Source organism: Oryx dammah, unplaced genomic scaffold, assembly GCF_014754425.2.
Source record: "Oryx dammah isolate SB20612 unplaced genomic scaffold, SCBI_Odam_1.1 HiC_scaffold_9, whole genome shotgun sequence".
NCBI classification, from domain to species: Eukaryota; Metazoa; Chordata; class Mammalia; order Artiodactyla; family Bovidae; genus Oryx; species Oryx dammah.
The window spans coordinates 49,901,125-49,917,852 of record NW_024070193.1 but is presented as its reverse complement, the minus strand read 5'-3'; the positions used below and the strand labels follow the sequence as shown (position 1 = coordinate 49,917,852).

General features: G+C 41.8%; 1 protein-coding gene and 1 long non-coding RNA gene across 15 annotated transcripts in view; one reads left to right on the top strand and one right to left on the bottom strand.

Annotated features, from left to right (window-relative positions):
* Positions 1 to 1,158: 1,158 nt before the first annotated feature.
* LOC120867844 lies at positions 1,159 to 6,980 on the bottom strand. The gene is made up of 2 exons (XR_005722038.1): positions 6,793 to 6,980; positions 1,159 to 2,508 (listed from the first exon to the last, which is right to left on the bottom strand). It is a non-coding gene; the product is annotated as an uncharacterized LOC120867844 (long non-coding RNA).
* LRRFIP2 (LRR binding FLII interacting protein 2) overlaps positions 6,960 to 16,728 on the top strand; it is a 110,814-nt gene continuing 101,045 nt past the window's right edge. For 12 of the 14 annotated variants that reach the window (XM_040246253.1, XM_040246252.1, XM_040246247.1 and 9 more), the window contains exon 1: positions 6,960 to 7,347. The gene's annotated coding sequence lies outside the window, so the exon portion shown is untranslated. The remainder of the gene's footprint in view (positions 7,348 to 16,728) is intronic. The other 2 variants (XM_040246255.1, XM_040246254.1) reach the window with 2 other exon arrangements.

Here is a 16,728-nt window from a genome sequence, read left to right as displayed (position 1 = left end):
TGTAGTTTTGATTTGCATTTTTCAGTAATAATTAGCGATGTTCTAATAATTGGCAATGTTTAACATCTCTTCATGTGCCCCTTGGCCATCTGTATGTCTTCTTTGGAGAAATGTCCATTTAGGTCTTCTGCCCATTTTTGGATTGGGTTGTTCATTTTGATGCTGTTAAGTATAATGAGCTGTTTGTAGGGGGCGGTTTTTGTCAGTTACATCATTTGCAAATATTTTCTTCCAGTCTGGGGTATTTTTTCATTTTGTTTCCTTTGCTGTGCAAAAGCTTTTAAGTAGGTCACATAAGAAGGCTCTCTTTTACTTATCTGACCTGATATGGGCTTGGAGGTGCAACAGACTGAAAATCACAATTCTACCCTTATTTTCATAGGAGAGCTACAAGTGCCCAAATTAAATATTTGTAAGAAAATGGATGCTTTATGATAACAGCAAACTCTACATTCCAATAATTTACTATATGAGCATTATAAAATGTCTGTGATATGGCATTGTGACGTGTGCAAGAGAAAATAGATCTTTTCTCAAGAAATGTATAATCTGTTTAAATAAGACCCAAGATTAAAAAACAAAACTGTGAATAGCAGATAGTAATGCATATAAGTGAACAGAACATAGTAATGTATATTAATATTCTGAATGGTAATACAAAGTAACTGATAACTACCTACAAATAAAACTAGCCTAGAACAACAGCATGAGTCACCGGCTTTAGGCTCAACTGAGTATTTCCATTTAATTCTCAAGGCATTGATCTTTATATCTTTATCTTGATGTTTACTGTGAATTACTGATTGTATATTCAGTTGCTTGTTTGATATCTCCACTTAGATGTCCAACAGGCATTGCAAACTCACCTTGTCCAAAAAGTCTTCTCCTCCAAATCTGTTTGAATAGACTGCCTTCCAGATTTCAGGAGATAGCAACCCCTTCCTTCAGTGGCTCAAGTCTAAAACCTTAAGCATTATCTTTTTTTCTCACATCTGGATCCATTCTATAAGCAAAGTTTATTGGCTCTATCTTCAAAATTTATTTGTAATCTAACCATTTCTTTCTGTCTCCACTCCTGTTTGAATTATTGCAGTATGGGTCTTCCTGATCTCACCCTCCTTGCCCCCCACCCCCCACCAAAGTCTGTTTACAATCCAGCAGAGGAAAGTCTTCTCATTTTATTAAGAAAAATTTAAAACACAGCAAAGTTGAAAGATTTTACAGTGATCCATCTGTATATTGGCTTCCTAAAATCTATCATGAACAGAACAGTCCTTTTAAAAATGACAGGTCTTGCAGCTCCTCTGGTCAAAATTACTCAACAGCTCATCTCATTCAAAGAAGAAAAGCAAATTTCATACCATGGTCTACAAGACCCAGCACACTCTGGCCCCTGCTACCAATCTTCCCTCTTGTCCATTACTCTTCAGCCACATTGGCCTCCTCTTTGTTCCTCAAACACTCTAAGTACATTCTCTGCATTTGCTGTCCCTTTGCTTGAGGCTCTCCTGCTGTGAGTTTGCATGGCTTGCCTCTGGGTCACCTCATTAGGACTTCTCTGACTCTTCTAAGTGTTAGGTTGAATGATGTAATTCTAATGTTATTCTACTCAGCTGTGCCACATAAACTAAATATCATCCTGAGGTTAAAAGAGAAAAAAGATGCAAAGAGAGCAATAATTTCATATGGTTCAAACTAATAAAACAACTAGACCCTAACCCTCTTATTCTTCCTGGGTTCCAATATTCTTTTTTAATATTTGGCTGCACCAGATCTTAGTTGCAGCATACAAAGTCAGAGTTGCTGCACGTGGGACTAAGTCCCCTGAGCAGGGATCGAACCTGGACCCCCTGCCCTGGAAGCATGGAGTCTTAGCCAGTGGACTGCCAGGGTAGTCCCTGGGTTCCAATATTCTTGAGAGCACTTCTCACCACCTTATGTACTATTTATATGTTGTCTATGAGATCTTCAAAAACAGGGAGTCCGCATTTGTCCACTGCTGTGGACTCAGGACGCAGACCAGTACTTGGCCTGTAGTGTGCACGGAGGACATATTTATTTAAGGATTGAATGCTTTACACTGAAGTCAAGGTGATCATTAAAAACACAAAGTCTGATCATGTCATTCCTACTAAAGACTCTCCAATTTGTTTGTGTTACTTTCAAAATGAAGATAAGAATCCTTAGGAAGACTGTAGGCCCCTGCATGTGGCCCTTTAGTTCTCTGGACTCATCTCGCATCATCTCCCTCATTTCTTTTTAGTCCCTGGGACTCAGCTTGTCCCATTGTGAGGTCTTTGTGGTCTTCCTTGCTCTTCCCCAACTTCTGCACTGAGTTCACTCTGAGGAGGTTTTAAATTTTGGCTTAGAGCATCTCTTATTAGAAGTCATTTCTGATACCTCAGGTTAGACTGAATTCCACTCTTTAATGCCCTCGATTCTGGTGGTGAAAAGCTGGAAGAAGGACCTCAGCTCTTGTTTCCTTTGATGAAAGAAAATAGACCAAGACTGTGAAAAAGATAAAAGCACTTATTAGAAAACCAGTACGTGTGGAAGAAACAAAGTATGTGTGGAAGAAACAAAATAGTATAGAGGGAGCACACAGGTGAGCTTGGAGCGAGTTGCCCCCAACAGGGTCGGCTTAGACTGTTAACATAGGGGCAGTTTTCGGGGAGGGGGGAGTTCTGGCCAATCATCATCTCACTTGGTCCTGGTGTGGGCACGAATTTCGCAGCCGAGATGGATTCCAGCTGGTGACTTCTGCCTCTTGTCCTTCCGCTAGACTGAGGGCCTTCTCTGCACGTGTGTCAGACTAAGAAACCCATGAGAATGCACCCAGTCAGGGCTCAGTGCTCCTGTTGGTGCCGCATCTCGAAGCATCAGCAAGAGACCAGCTGCAGCTTCTGTCTGGGGTCTTCTACCTCCTCCTCACCCTCAGGCACCACATACCTACCCTTAGTAACACCTATGAGGATTATAGAGTGAATTTTGTGTGATTATCTCCTTTACCAGACAGTAAGTTTCATGAGAGAAGACTTCTCACACAGCTTTCTTTTTACTCCTCCTTGAATCCCTAGCATCTGGGAAATAGTTGGCACATAGGAAGAACTTAATACTCATTTTAAAAATAGACCCTGTTGTGTTCCTATGTTACCAGTGCGAAACTGGGTGCCTGGTACACAGTAGGCAAGTAAGTTTGCTAAATGAGCCGTAATATGAAGCATGTTTGATTACTCATTTACAGAGCATACAACACAGAAGAGCCATCACTTGATTATCGCGATGAGGCATTTATACAAAACTGATACCTACAACAAACTCCCTGATGCTGGGAAAGATTGAAGGCAAAAGGAGAAGAGAGCAAGAGAGGATGAGATTGTTAGATAGCTTCACTGATTCAGTGCACATAAATCTGAGCAAACTCCAGGAGATATAAGGAAGCCTAGCATGCTGCAGTCCATGGGGTCGTAAAGAGTCGAACACGACCTAGTAACTGAACAACAACATGCAACTCCAAACTCTTCCTTCTCATCATCCTTTCCTACATCACTGAGACTTAAGAAAGGAAATTACACTTCTCTTTCCTTTGTTTGCTGTCTGGTAGAGGAAAGGATGAGCTGCTCTCTCTAGGAGAATCCAGATGGAGTCAGAATTAGCTGTGAGATATGGCTTCCGAACCAACAGATCATAGCATTCTCATGTGAATAATTAGATGTTTACAAACTTTTTCTCCCTTTTCTGTCAAATGAGAACTTTTGCATTCCTTAACAGAAATCTTTTTGCAAATATTTCAGTGGTCAGAGGGTATATATTAAAACACACATTTATAAGTTTTATAAATTTATAGGTTTATTAGGGCAGGAAGATACGGTACAATATAAGCAGAAAAAGCAAAAATCTTACAAATAAATCACATTTTAAGTGTGTTGACTCACAAAATTTTTTAGTAAACTTGTAATTCTAGACAAGCACCGTGGCAAGCTTGTTAATATTATCATTTGCTAATTTAGGAAAGAGAAAAGAGCCAAATACACCAAAAATGAATTGTTGCAAAAAAGAGTAAATTTTTAATATGATGAAACACAGAAAGAAACTACTAATCAAAAGACAGTGAAATGTCAATTTCTTAGTTTTAATAATGTTTTATAGATATATAAGATGCTGCCAATGGGGGAAACTGGATAAAGAGTAAAGAGGTCTTTTCTGTATTATTTCTGTAACTTCTTGTGAGTCTGTAATTCCCCTCCTCACCAAAAAAAGGAAAGCGAGAAAAAGTAGTAAATCTAGATAAGAAAGCATTTTTGGAAACAGAACTTAAAGCAAATAAATGTAAACAAAGACAGTTGCTTTGCTAGGTTTCCACAGGTTTGTAAGGAGTTTTTAAAAATTTAAAAATGCTTCCAACGTGTGCTTACATACATACACTTTACTAATAAAAAGACTGGGCTCTGAAAAGTAGCATCCTATTTTTAATGTTTGAACTAATGTTTTCCAGAGAGCTGCGTAGAGTGAAACATAGCATTGTTTGCGAAAGTCAATTTTGTGAAAACTGCAAAAATGAGTATCTGCTCTTGAGAAAGGAAAACTTTTATATCTTGACATCATCAAGGGTTCATGTTTGGGAATGCATGGACACCCATGGTGGATTCATGTCAATGTATGGCAAAACCAATACAGAATTGTAAAGTAAAATAAAAAATAAATTTAAAAAAATACAGGGAATCAAAAACAAAAAAAAATAAAATAAAATGCACTGATCAAAAGTACAATAAATCCACTTTTATATAAAAAAAAGAAAAATGTGAAGGATTTGATATGAAATGAACAAAAATGTACAAATCCTACCACCTCATTGCTCAAAAAATTTTTTTCCTTCATCTATTAATATGTCCCTAACGCAGCTAGCTCGCATAGACCTGGGGGCATTCACATGTCAGAATATTCCATAAAGATCTGGGAACACATATTTTTGGTGGAAAGAATGTGCAGGGAAAGACTGCTTGTGAAACAGTTCAGAGTGATGCATTTAGTAAGGATCCCCTTACAATAACAAAATGTTAGCATCAGAACATTCTTGGGAGCCTTCAAAACACACATGTGAAACAAGTGAAATATTTCTTCTGGGTAACAGATGGCAAACATCCTACTGTGGGAGAAATAAAAACACAGAGAATTTCCAAAATTGCCTTATAGCACTTTACCTTAAAGTATACTTTCATAATAAAATTACAAGAGCAACATAGACATTTGCTTTGCTGGATGCTTCGTTTATATTTCCCTCTTAAATATTAAAATTACAGCAACACAGCATAAAGTAAAAGGGGTATTTGGGCCAGAAAGACGAGAGTTTCAAATTCAGGTTCAAATTTCAGATTCTCTCATCTACTAGTTTTGTTACCTTAGGCAAATCATTATTTCTCTGAATCTAAATGACTTTGTTACTAAAATGGGTATAATAATTCCCATATCTCAAGGTTGGTCCTAGTACTGAAAGGGATAATATATTTAAGAGTTTAGTAGAATGTTGTGCAAATACTGTGTGAGCACACACACACACACACACTTATTTGTAGTTATTTGGCTGCACCAGGTCTTAGCTGTGGCTGGAAGGATCTTTTTCCGTGTTATCGGTGACATGCCTGATGTTTTAGTTGTGGCACGTGGGATCTATTAATAGTTCCCCAACCATGGATCTGAACCCCAGACCCCCTGCATTGGGAGCACGGAGTCTTAACCACTGGACCACCACGGAAGTCCCTTCCAATCCTAATATCATTCCAGACAGTCTTTCCATTAATTATGCAGTCACATAAACTAATACTTAATAAACATTATTGGATTATTGGTATTATTCAGGCACCTGAATAGGTTCTCTCTTGCAAGTCTGCTTTTTAGTTTAACTGAGTTAGCAAAACACGTCATTAATCCTTTTATTCAGATCGTAACATAGTATGATCTTTTGGGGACATTAAGCCCCTCTTGATCCCAGGTAAAAACAAGTTTCAATCTTTGTTCACAGGTCTGAGAAAAACAGCGACATGGAAAGAGAAAGAACGCGAGGTTAGAGCCTTTGTCTTTCCAAGGCAGATGGTATGATAATCCTCCTGCCATGAAGCCACCTGTTGGTGTCTCTCTGCCTAAAGACCACAGTTCCGTAATCCACGCCTCCCTGGCAGTGCCGTACTCCAGCCCTCATGACCTCTGAAAGGTGAGCAAGCCTTCTGAAATCGCAGGGGTGGGCAGCACACAAACAGCCCTTAGAAGGTATTCGAGCCAGGTTCTTAACATGGAATCATGGGCTTATTCAGCGGGCCCTGGAACCTACTACTGTCCCGGATGTAAAGTTGTATCGAAGTGTTTTGTGCCTTCTTCTCAGGAGGCTGCCCAACTGCCACTTCCCTCTGGAGGTCTTCTCCTGCCAGAGGTCTCGCCTACAGGATCTCTCATCACCTTTATGTATCACCTGCGGAGTCTCACCGCAATCTGTAATTACCTTATTTGCTTAAGTCAGTCCACCCCACTAGAAGATGAGCTTCCCAAAGAGGAGGACCATCTGGTCTTTATCCAGGGCCCTGAAGCTGGTGGATCTCGACTGAGACTCTCGGACTGAATGACAGCTCCGAATCCATCAGACATTGAACGGACTCTCTTTTTCCCCCCAGCCCCGCCCCCAGCATTCTTCACCGGAAATCATTTCAAAATCATTCATTTTGGAAATAAAGCTTCCAGCGCTTCGACCGCACCCACCCACCAACGTTCCAACGGTTAGAACTACCGCACCGGCCCACTCACCCAAGCCCTCTAGGCCGGACAGTTTAAAGGTGACCGAGGCAGGGGTAGCCGCCAACGGGCACGCGCATCAGTTCACATTGCCGACCCCCGTCTTGGGGGCGGAGGGGCGGGGTGGACCCCGCGGGCCTGGAGAAACCACCTCAGGAGGCCGCCCGAACCTCCACCCTACTCGGGGTCTCGAATCTCTTCTGCGGCGGCACGCAGCCGGCCGCGGGGGGTCAAGCCCGTCGCGCAGTGCGCGCCGCCGCCACCACAAGTACTTCCGGGTGAGCGGGTCGCCGACCCTGTGGCCCCGCCCCTCCTCCGCCTCCGCCGCCCGCCGCTCGGGCTGCGGCTCCTCCCGGGGGCCGGTTCCCGCTGTCTCAGCCGCGGCGCCGAGGGGACACCGGCGTGACTGACTGACCGGCCGTAGGCGCCGGGAGCCGCCGCGTCCTGCCCGGCCCGCCTGGCCGGGGACCTGGGACTGAGTCTACCTTCCGGCAGGCTCCCGGTCGGCGAGCCGCGCTCCGGCCCTTCCCGGCGGCGCCCGCAGCCACAGCCCGCGCCCGGACACAGGTAAGGGCCGCTCCTCCCGCCAGCCTTGGCGGGGAGCGGGGCCCCCTCTTCCCGGCCTCTGCAGCTCGGCGAAGTCCGCGCTGCCGCCGACCTCTGCTGGGGGCCAGGCCCCCTCCAGCGGGCCCCGGGGTCGAGGTCGCCCCCTGCCTGCGGCGTCCTCGGGCATCACGCCGGGTCTCGAACGCGCAGCCTCGATCCGCGAGCGGGGACGGCGATACTTCCACTGTGGGAGAAATGAACTCGGCCGCTGTCTCTGCTCTTTGGGTGTTAGCGCTCCTTCTTCCTCTCCCCGGCGCACCACTCCCTCGGTCTGTCCCCGGCCGGCCACCCGGGGAAAGGTGTCAGGCTGGTGGAGGGCGTAGAGCTTGTATGGGAGTTTTTTTTTTTTTCCCTTCCTCCTTGACCCGAACTGAATGAAGCAGGAGCAGAACCAAGCGCTTGTTAGGAGTGTCAGGGTTAATGCTTGACTACGGCCAGGCGTTATTCACACCCAGATTGTTAAGTTATATAGCTCCAGCCGGGCCTCCTTCTCGTGCCCGTGGGTATGTTGCTGGAAGCCAAAGGACCTAAGGAAACCCATCTCTTGTTCTTTCTTCGACGGGAAGGGGAAAAAAAGTTCAAGTGTTTGCTTTGCTTTTTCCACCGTGGGATATACAAATATCAGGCTGTGGAGACCTAGCCAGGGAAATAATGGGATCCTAAACTTAAACTGCTTGTAGCTCTTTTTTCTTAGAGTTTCCATTTAATGACTCAGCACTTATGCCCTAAAAAGAAAAAGTGTAGTGTAGGTTCATTGATTGAAGGATGAGTGTGAGGATAACAGTGTCCATTACTTTTTCACGGCATCACAATGGGAGGAGAATGGGGAGGCGGTAGTGGAACCAGAGAGATGGAGGGCAGGGTGTGGATGAATCAGGTCTTAATTAGTGTTTAAAATAAGTGTTTCAAGATTAAATGTTTATTTTGGGGATGCATCTGTTTGGAGAGGTGCAATTGTTGGAAAAGGCAGAGTGTTGCAGATAAGTGTTACTTGGCAGGGACTTGAGGTTCCCTGTGGTTTGCAGGTCTTACAGAATTAACTTAGTTTAACCAGCTTCATGCTGTGTTCAACACATGTAGAGATGATGATTGTTATACTCATGTAGAATAAGAATTTCAGAAAGTGTGATTCATTGAGGAAGTTAGGTCACTCGCTGTGTGAATGAATCATTGATAGGGTTCTTAAACTTGGAATAGAGGGAAGTCTGAGGTTTGTTACTGCCTGTTTAGATGCCTTCACTCCTAGGAAGTGTTGCATTGAGGCTTTTGTTAGGTTTGTGCTTCATAATTATTGTCATGAAGTATGGTAAAGAAGCAAATAGTGGACTTTTGCAGAAGCTTTAGGATTTAGAATAGTTAGTTCCTAAGTGGATTGTTGTGATTTTACCCACTCCAGGAAGATAAATCTCTAGAAACAAAATAAATGTCAGTGAAAAGGACAGCTACCATCATTAAGGTAGGAAAAAGTTCACTCAAAGAATCTGCAGTACAGAGAACAAGCAGTCTTTGGAGGGAAAGACCTTACCCATTTGGGAAAATCTGCCCTTAAAAAGGTGGAATGAGACTTTATACGTACTCAGTTGTGTCCAGCTCTTTGTGACCCAGCGGACTTTAGTCCACCAGACTCCAGAGTCCAATCCGTGGAATTCTCCAGACGAGAATACTGGAGTGGGTTGCCATTTCCTCCCCCCAGGGCATCTTCTGACCCAGGGCTCTCACCTGCCTCTGCTGCACTGGTGGGCGGATTCTTTACCACCGATACACCTGGGAAGACTATACAGAGCTCCTGTTTCAGTTCTGTCATAGAAGAAAGTGTACATTAAAGTTGTGATTCATTATGGGAATGAATTCATTTTAAATTAGAAATAACTTTTTATTACTGGAATGTAACTTGATCATTTTTGGCTTTTAAAGTGTTGCTAAGCAAAATGACTTTGAATCAGAGTTCTTGATACTCTTAGCCTTGATTTCTTCTTTTTTTGGAAATCAGCTTATTTTATGTTGATTTATAAAGAACTTTATAGTTAATTATCAGTTATTAAGTAATGGTAAGTTTGCCCTGATCTTGCTTAGTAAATTCTTTTAATTCTTGAACTAAATTTTGGCATTTTATTTCCTTGGATATCCATTCTTAAATTCAGAGTGTTCCCTAATATTGCTTTTGATTTTTGTCCAGCTAATAGTTTCAGTTTCCAATTGAACAGAGATTCCCTTTCGGAAAATCCCTTGTGGAAACCACCCGAACTGACAGTCCTGATGGGTAGATTTGTAAGAGAATCCTTCTTAGGTCAGGATTTAAGCATCTCCACAATGAAGGGAAAAACTGATTCGGAGAATATGTTTGGCAAAGTAGATTCTTTTTCTCTCAAAACAAAAACAGATCTTTACTAGAAACGAGAGGGAGCAGTTTCTTGCAAAGCTCTTTGTGAATTGTTTACCCTGCTCCTAGTGTGAAGAGGAGCAGAATGGAAGATATATAGGGGGGAAATCTCCCTGCACCATGTTGGGAACGTTGATGAGGATCATTTTAGAGGAAACACATTCTGTCCTCAGCACAGGCTCACTTTCCATCGTACCTACAAATAGGTGGTTGCATAGACCTTTGCCTTTGCTTTCTCTCTGGAGGATCTGAATGGAGAGATGGTCTTTTAACCGGAAATACGTACCACCTTATTCAGTTAGAAATACAGTAAAGAGTTTATGACCATCATTGAAAACTCAACTTTTAAAACTTCAGAAAGAAGGGTTGAGCAAAATTTACCCTGTGAGTAAAATAACGTTGCCCTTTCCTCCCCTTTTTCTTTTTAAGATGATAGGACACCATTAGAAATGATTTGTGTTGCACATTGTGCTTTCACTTTAAAAACTTTTTGGCCTTCAATAAATTAAGGCAGACTTAAAAGAAATCCAACACTGGGCTAAAAACTGGGTTTATTGTATGCTGACGCTCGTTCATTTGTTCTGTTTTACCTTTGTTTTGATTGGGGGATGGAGAAGGGATTCTGTTTCTGGTGGAAGCTCTGAGATTTGCTCCATATGTGTGCTTTTGTTTTGGTCTAGAGATGGGAAGGAGATGGCAATGGCACCCCACTCCAGTACTCTTGCCTGGAAAATCCCATGGACGGAGGAGCCTGGTGGGCTGCAGTCCATGGGGTCACTAAGAGTCGGACACAACTGAGTGACTTCCCTTTCACTTTTCGCTTTCATGCATTGGAGAAGAAAATGGCAACCCACTCCAGTGTTCTTGCCTGGAGAATCCCAGGGACGGGGGAGCCTGGTGGGCTGCCGTCTGTGGGGTCGCCCAGAGTCAGACACAACTGAAGCAACTCAGCAGCAGCAGCAGAAGAGATGGGAAGAGCAGTAGATAAGAAAGAGTACAGATGACTAAGAAGAGGTGAGAAAATGGCATCCACTGAAGGAGAGTGCTCCCCTTCTGGCTTCAGTAGTTGTTTGTAGAACTTTTTAAAATTGATAAAACATTTTAAAAGAAAATGTCACATGGTGAAAAGGAAGTTTCCTTTCCACGATAAACTTCTAGGCTTGACTCCCTCCGCCACCCAACTCCGTGATCCAAGCACTGGTTTCCGGTTAATGGTTTCCTGTGTGTCTCTCCAAAATTTCTCTTCCATATATAATCTCCTGTGTTTAGAAAAAAAAATGCCCTGTCCCTTTCATTCTGACCTTTGATGTGTCTTAGACATCATTCTATATTAGCACATATGTCCGTCTGTTTTTCAAAAAAGACTAGCTGACCTGTCTAATGTAGATGAAACAACATTTGCTCATTTCCCACAGTTTAACATTCCCTGTTCAAGACATCTGGCTTCCCTGGTGGCTCAGCGGTAAAGAATATGCCTGTCAATGCGGGAGCTGCAGATTTCCATCCCTGGGTCAGGAAGATCCGCTGGAGGAGGAAATGGCAACTCACTCCAGTATTCTTGCCTGGGAAACCCCATGGACAGAGGAGCCTGGTGGGCTGCAGTCCATGGGGTCATAAAAGAGTCGGACATGACTTAGTGACTAAACTACAACAACAAGGTTGTTTTTAGCTTTCTGCTAACACTGCTGTAATGAACAGCTCATATATAAGCCTTTGCTACAGTGTGTGTGTATATGGAATTTACTTCTGGAAATGTGAGTGCAAGGTTGGGACTTAAATTGTGAAATTTTAAAAATTTATTTCAAGCTTATATTGGGATTTTTTTTATAATAGAAATTACCTTTCTTCTTAACCTTGTAGGAGAAAAGAGCTGTTAATTACTTTGTGTCCTTTCTACTCCTTGCAATTTAAAAATATACAAGTGTATTTTATAAGGTACTTTTAAACACCTTCGAGTGACAGCTGGGTGATTTTGTTCATACTGGTAAAGGCGGAAGGACTGTACTTTGAAGACTGTGCTCTCATAGACAGACTGCTTCATTTGTATTTGGTAATACTAGTTAAATGAGTGCCTTTTGTAGTAGCTTGATTGTTTTAGGATTTTATGACCAATATCAATTAAAAACATATACAGTTTCACTTCTTGCCCTGCAGAAGTCTGCTGCCATATATTAGTCACATGGGATATAAATGACCTATTTTTTTGCTTCCTTTACCTTCCACATCCTCATCTATTTATAATAAAACAAACCTCTGTGGGGTTTTAGATCCAAAATCATTTTACAAACCAGAATGCTATTGATGGATTAATTTCTCGAGGCAGAAGGTAGGTAAAAATTTAGTCTTTATTCTGCAAAGTGTTCCTGAGCAGAATAAGGAAGATATTCATTTTTAATTTCAATGTTATACAGCTCACTCAAGACTAGCAAGAGTTCAAGAATCTTTACTCTTTTAAAAGGAGAGACTAGGCAGGGGCGGGGGCGGGTAGGAAGTCCTGGGGAGCTAATGTATGAGGACAGAGTTGGAACTTGTGAGTGGCAGTTTCCTTGGCCGGTGCCCAGGGTCTATTTTGAGGCCTTGTCAAAACTCTCCTGACAGAACCTACCACATAACCACAATCTGTCCTGGCCCCACTGCAAGTCAGGAAGGCCTGTGGTTTAGGAAGATGGCAACAGAAGAGGGAGCTTATAAAGGACATTTGCCTTCGGAAGATTAAGGCTCAGATTGGGGGTGAAAATGTGCTTAGCGTGCATGTCTAAGATCCAGGGTTTTTTGTTTTCCCTTTGTGCGGGATGAGCTGGATTAAGGAAGCTAACGAGGGCAGCATTGTAGAAGAATGCACAAGGAAGAGCACAGTATCGATGTCATGTCTGGTTCTGAGTGTTTGGCAAGGGTCCGTCTAATGCTCTACACCAGGGGAAAAACATTACTCTTACCCCAATAGGGAGGCCATGCCCCGCGTTGAAATAGTAGTCCAGTTCAGAGACCTTAAAAAGGATTATTGAGTTTATACAGAGGAATAAGCTTCTTCCAAAATTCTCATTCTCTTCTTCCCATAGAACTGTGTAGCTCCATGTATAATATCAGAAAGTTCTCTAAATTTTTGGTTTATTACCAGATGCTATGTTCCAGCATAGCTGCCCTTCTGTACCAGATGCTTTCTCATGAAACCTTGGTGTTTCTGTACTTGGTAAAGTGCTTGGGTTTGATGTTCTTTAACTGATCTCAGAGCTTCTTAGGCCAGAAAGCTGTTAAAGAGCTTAGCGTGCCACTTGTTCGATCAAGGCTCATGTCACCATATTTATCCAAATCCTTGGTTAGAGTGGAGGTGGTTTGCAGAATTTGGCACACAGGCTGCATTTAGAGATGCAAAACCTGCAGGTGGTTTCCTTTCTTTTGCTTTAGAGTAGGCTGGCACTCCAGAAAACTGAGTTTTTCCTTTCCCTCAGAAATTTGGATTGTTAGCATTTGATGATGAGGATGTATTTAGTATTCAATGTGAGTAGAAAAAATAATCACTGTTTTTCTCTCTTCTCTATTCTTGTTATCTGTCATGTTCCTATTATCTTGTTATATCCCTTCCCTGTCCCTGCCTTCCCCTTCTCCAAAAAAAAAAAGAGAGATGAGAGCAGAGCAGAGGGAGAGCAGAAAAGAGGTTGGGAAAACCTTGAAGTTCAAGAGCTTATCAGGGTGTTTTTATTTTCTCAGAAGTAGATTATTAAAATCCTTCTTTAAAAATCACAGTCATCTTTTCCCATTGTTTTCAGTTTGAACCTTCTCTATCTTAGTTTTCTTTCACTAGGAACAGGAAAATTTTAACTGGTTTGGATATAAAATTACAGCTTTAGGAAACATTTAACTTTTAAGTTGTTCTGATCACTTTGTTATTCTTTCTACACCTCCCACTTTTCTCAATAGAAACATTTTAACAGCTAGGAGCAATTAAACTATGCTGTGTGCAGGGAATTGGGATGTTGAAGTTGTTATTTCTCTGTTAAATGGTTTAATCACTTATAGTAACAAAATTGTATTTATTGTGTTATTTCTTGTATAATCACAACATACTTAGTAAGCATACATGTTGTTGCTAAATGAACCAAAGATTATAGGACTAAAAATAGAAAAACAATCCATTTAAAAACAAATTATTGATTTACCTCCGGCTGCACTGGGTCTTCGTTGCTGCACATCTGCCTTCCCTAGTTGTGGTGTGGGCTTCTCGGCGCAAGCGTGGGCTCCAGAGCACAGGCCTCAGTAGCTGTGGCCCACAGGCTGAATTGCCCCCCAGCATGTGGTGGTGGGGGGGGATGTGATTTCTGAACCAGGGATCAAACCTATGTCCCCTGCATTGGCAGGTGGACTTTTGACCAGTGGACCACCAGGGACGTCTCAAGAAATCCGATTTAGATGAGATGTTTTTCCCCACGTCCAGGTGGATAGTCAAGGAAATGAGAAGATTCTATCCTGCTGTCTTACTATACTCATCCTTTGCTCTCTATCCAAAGTGGTTTTTTAATTGTGGTAAAATATATGTAACATAAAATTTACCATTTTCAGCATTTTAAAGTGTATAATTAAGTACATTCACGTTGTTGTGCAGCCATTACCACCATCCATCTCCAAAACTTTCTCCTCTTCCCAGAGGGAAACTCTTCACCCATTCAACAGTAATCCTCATTGCTCCCCAGCCCCTGGTAACCACATTCTGCCTTCTGTCCCTATGAGTTTGACTGCTCTAGACACCTCATGTAAGTAGACTCATGGAGTATTTGTCTTATAAAATAGCTAGTTTATTTCCTTTAGCATAATGTCTTCACAGTTCATCCATGTTGTAGCATGTATGAGAATTTCACTTGATTTCAAAGCTGAATAATATTTTATCATATATAGATATATAACATATTTTGTTCATTCATCTGTTGATGGACCTTTGGGTTGCTTCCACCTTTTGGCTCCTGTGAATAATGCTTTTGAACACAGGTATATATCTGTTTGAAGCCCTGCTTGCTTTTCTCTTGGATGTATACCCACAAGTGGAATTGCTGGATCATGTAATAATTTTGTGATTATTTTTTTTGAAGACTTGCCATACCATTTTCTGTAGCAGCTACACCATTTTATAGTGTACAAAGGTTCTAATATCTCTGCATCTTTGACACACTTGTGCCAAAGATTCTCCCTCTTTGTTTCTTTCTAAAAACAGTAGCCATTCTAGTGGGTAAGGAGTACTATCTCATTATGGTTTTGACTTGCATTTCCATAGTGATGAGTGATGTTGAGCCTCTTTTCATGTGTTTTTGATCATTTGTATGTCTTTGGAGAAGCAGCTGTTCAAGTCCTTTGTCTGTCTTTGAATGGGTTGTTGCAGTTGTTGTTGAGTTTCAGGGGTTCTCTATATATTCCACATGCTAATCCCTTATCAGATATATGATTTGCAAATATTTTCTCCCATTCCACGGGTTGATTTTTTTTACTCTGTTGATAGTGTACTTTAATACACAAAAGTTTTTAGTTTTGAAGTCCACTTCCTCTAACTTTTCCTGTTGTTGCCTGTGATTTTGGTGTCCTCTTCAAAAAATCTGCTATATCAAACGTCAGAAGCCTTTTTGTGTATAGACGGTTTTAGCGCTTATATTTATTTATTTGACCTGCTAACAGGTAATTTCTGTATACAACATACAGCAAGAGTCCAGCTTTATTCTTCTGCATTTGGATTTCCAGTTTTACCAGCACTAGCTGTTGAAAGACTGTCCATTCCCCATTAACTGTTCTTGACACCCTTGTTGAAAATCATTTGACCATATATGCCAGGTTTATTTTTGTGCTGTTAAATTCCATTGGCCTTTGTGTCTCTCTATATGTCCGTAACACATTGTTTTGGCTACTGTAGCTTTCTAGTAAGTTTTGGAATCAGAAGGCGTGATGCCTCCTTTTTCTTCTTTTTTCAAGATTGTTTTCGCTATTTGGAGTCCCATGAGATTCCATAGAAGTTTTAATATTAGGATAGGGTTTTCCATTTTTGCAGAATCTGTAATTGGGATTTGTAGAGAGTACATTTGGAGAAGGCAGTGCGCCCCACTCCAGTACTCTTGCCTGGAAAATCCCATGGACGGAGGAGCCTGGTGGGCTGCAGTCCATGGGGTCGCAAAGAGTCGGACACCACTGAGCAACTTCACTTTCACTTTTCACTTTCATGCGTTGGAGAAGGAAATGGCAACCCACTCCAGTGTTCTTGCCTGGAGAATCCCAGGGACGGGGGAGCCTGGTGGGCTGCCGTCTATGGGGTCGCACACAGTCAGACACGACTGAAGTAACTTAGCAGCAGCCGCAGCAGCAGAGAGTACATTGAAGCTGTAGGTTTCTCTGGGTGTTTTGATGTTTTAACAATATAAAGTTTTCCAATCCATGAACATGAGCTAGCTTTCCATTTATTTATGTGTCCCTTCATTTCTTTTAGCAATATTTTGTAGTTTTCAGTGAACAGATCTTTTGCCTTCTCGGTTAGGCTTATTCTTAGTATTTTGTTCCTTTTTTCTTATCATAAATGGTAGTGTTTTTTTTTTTTTCTTTCCTTTTTAGTTGTTCATTCGGTTGTTAGTGTATAGAAATGCAGCTGATCTTTTGTGTTGATTTTGTATCCCTACAACTTTGCTGAATTCATTCATCCAGTTTTAAAAGCAGTTGCATTGCTTTCTGTGTTGTATAACAGAGTGCACAAATTTAGCAACTTAAAACAACACACATTTATTATCCTGCAGTTTCTCTGGGGGCAGGAGTCTGAGCGAAGTTAAACTGTCTTCTGCTTAGGGTCTCATGAAACTGCAATCAGCTCATGCAGTACAGTTTCATGGCTGGGCTGTATTCTCACCTGAAGACTCAACTGGGGGGAAAAAATTGCTTCTAAGCTCACTTGGGTTTTTGGCAGAATTAATTTTCTTGTGAAATTATGACTGAGGCTTCTT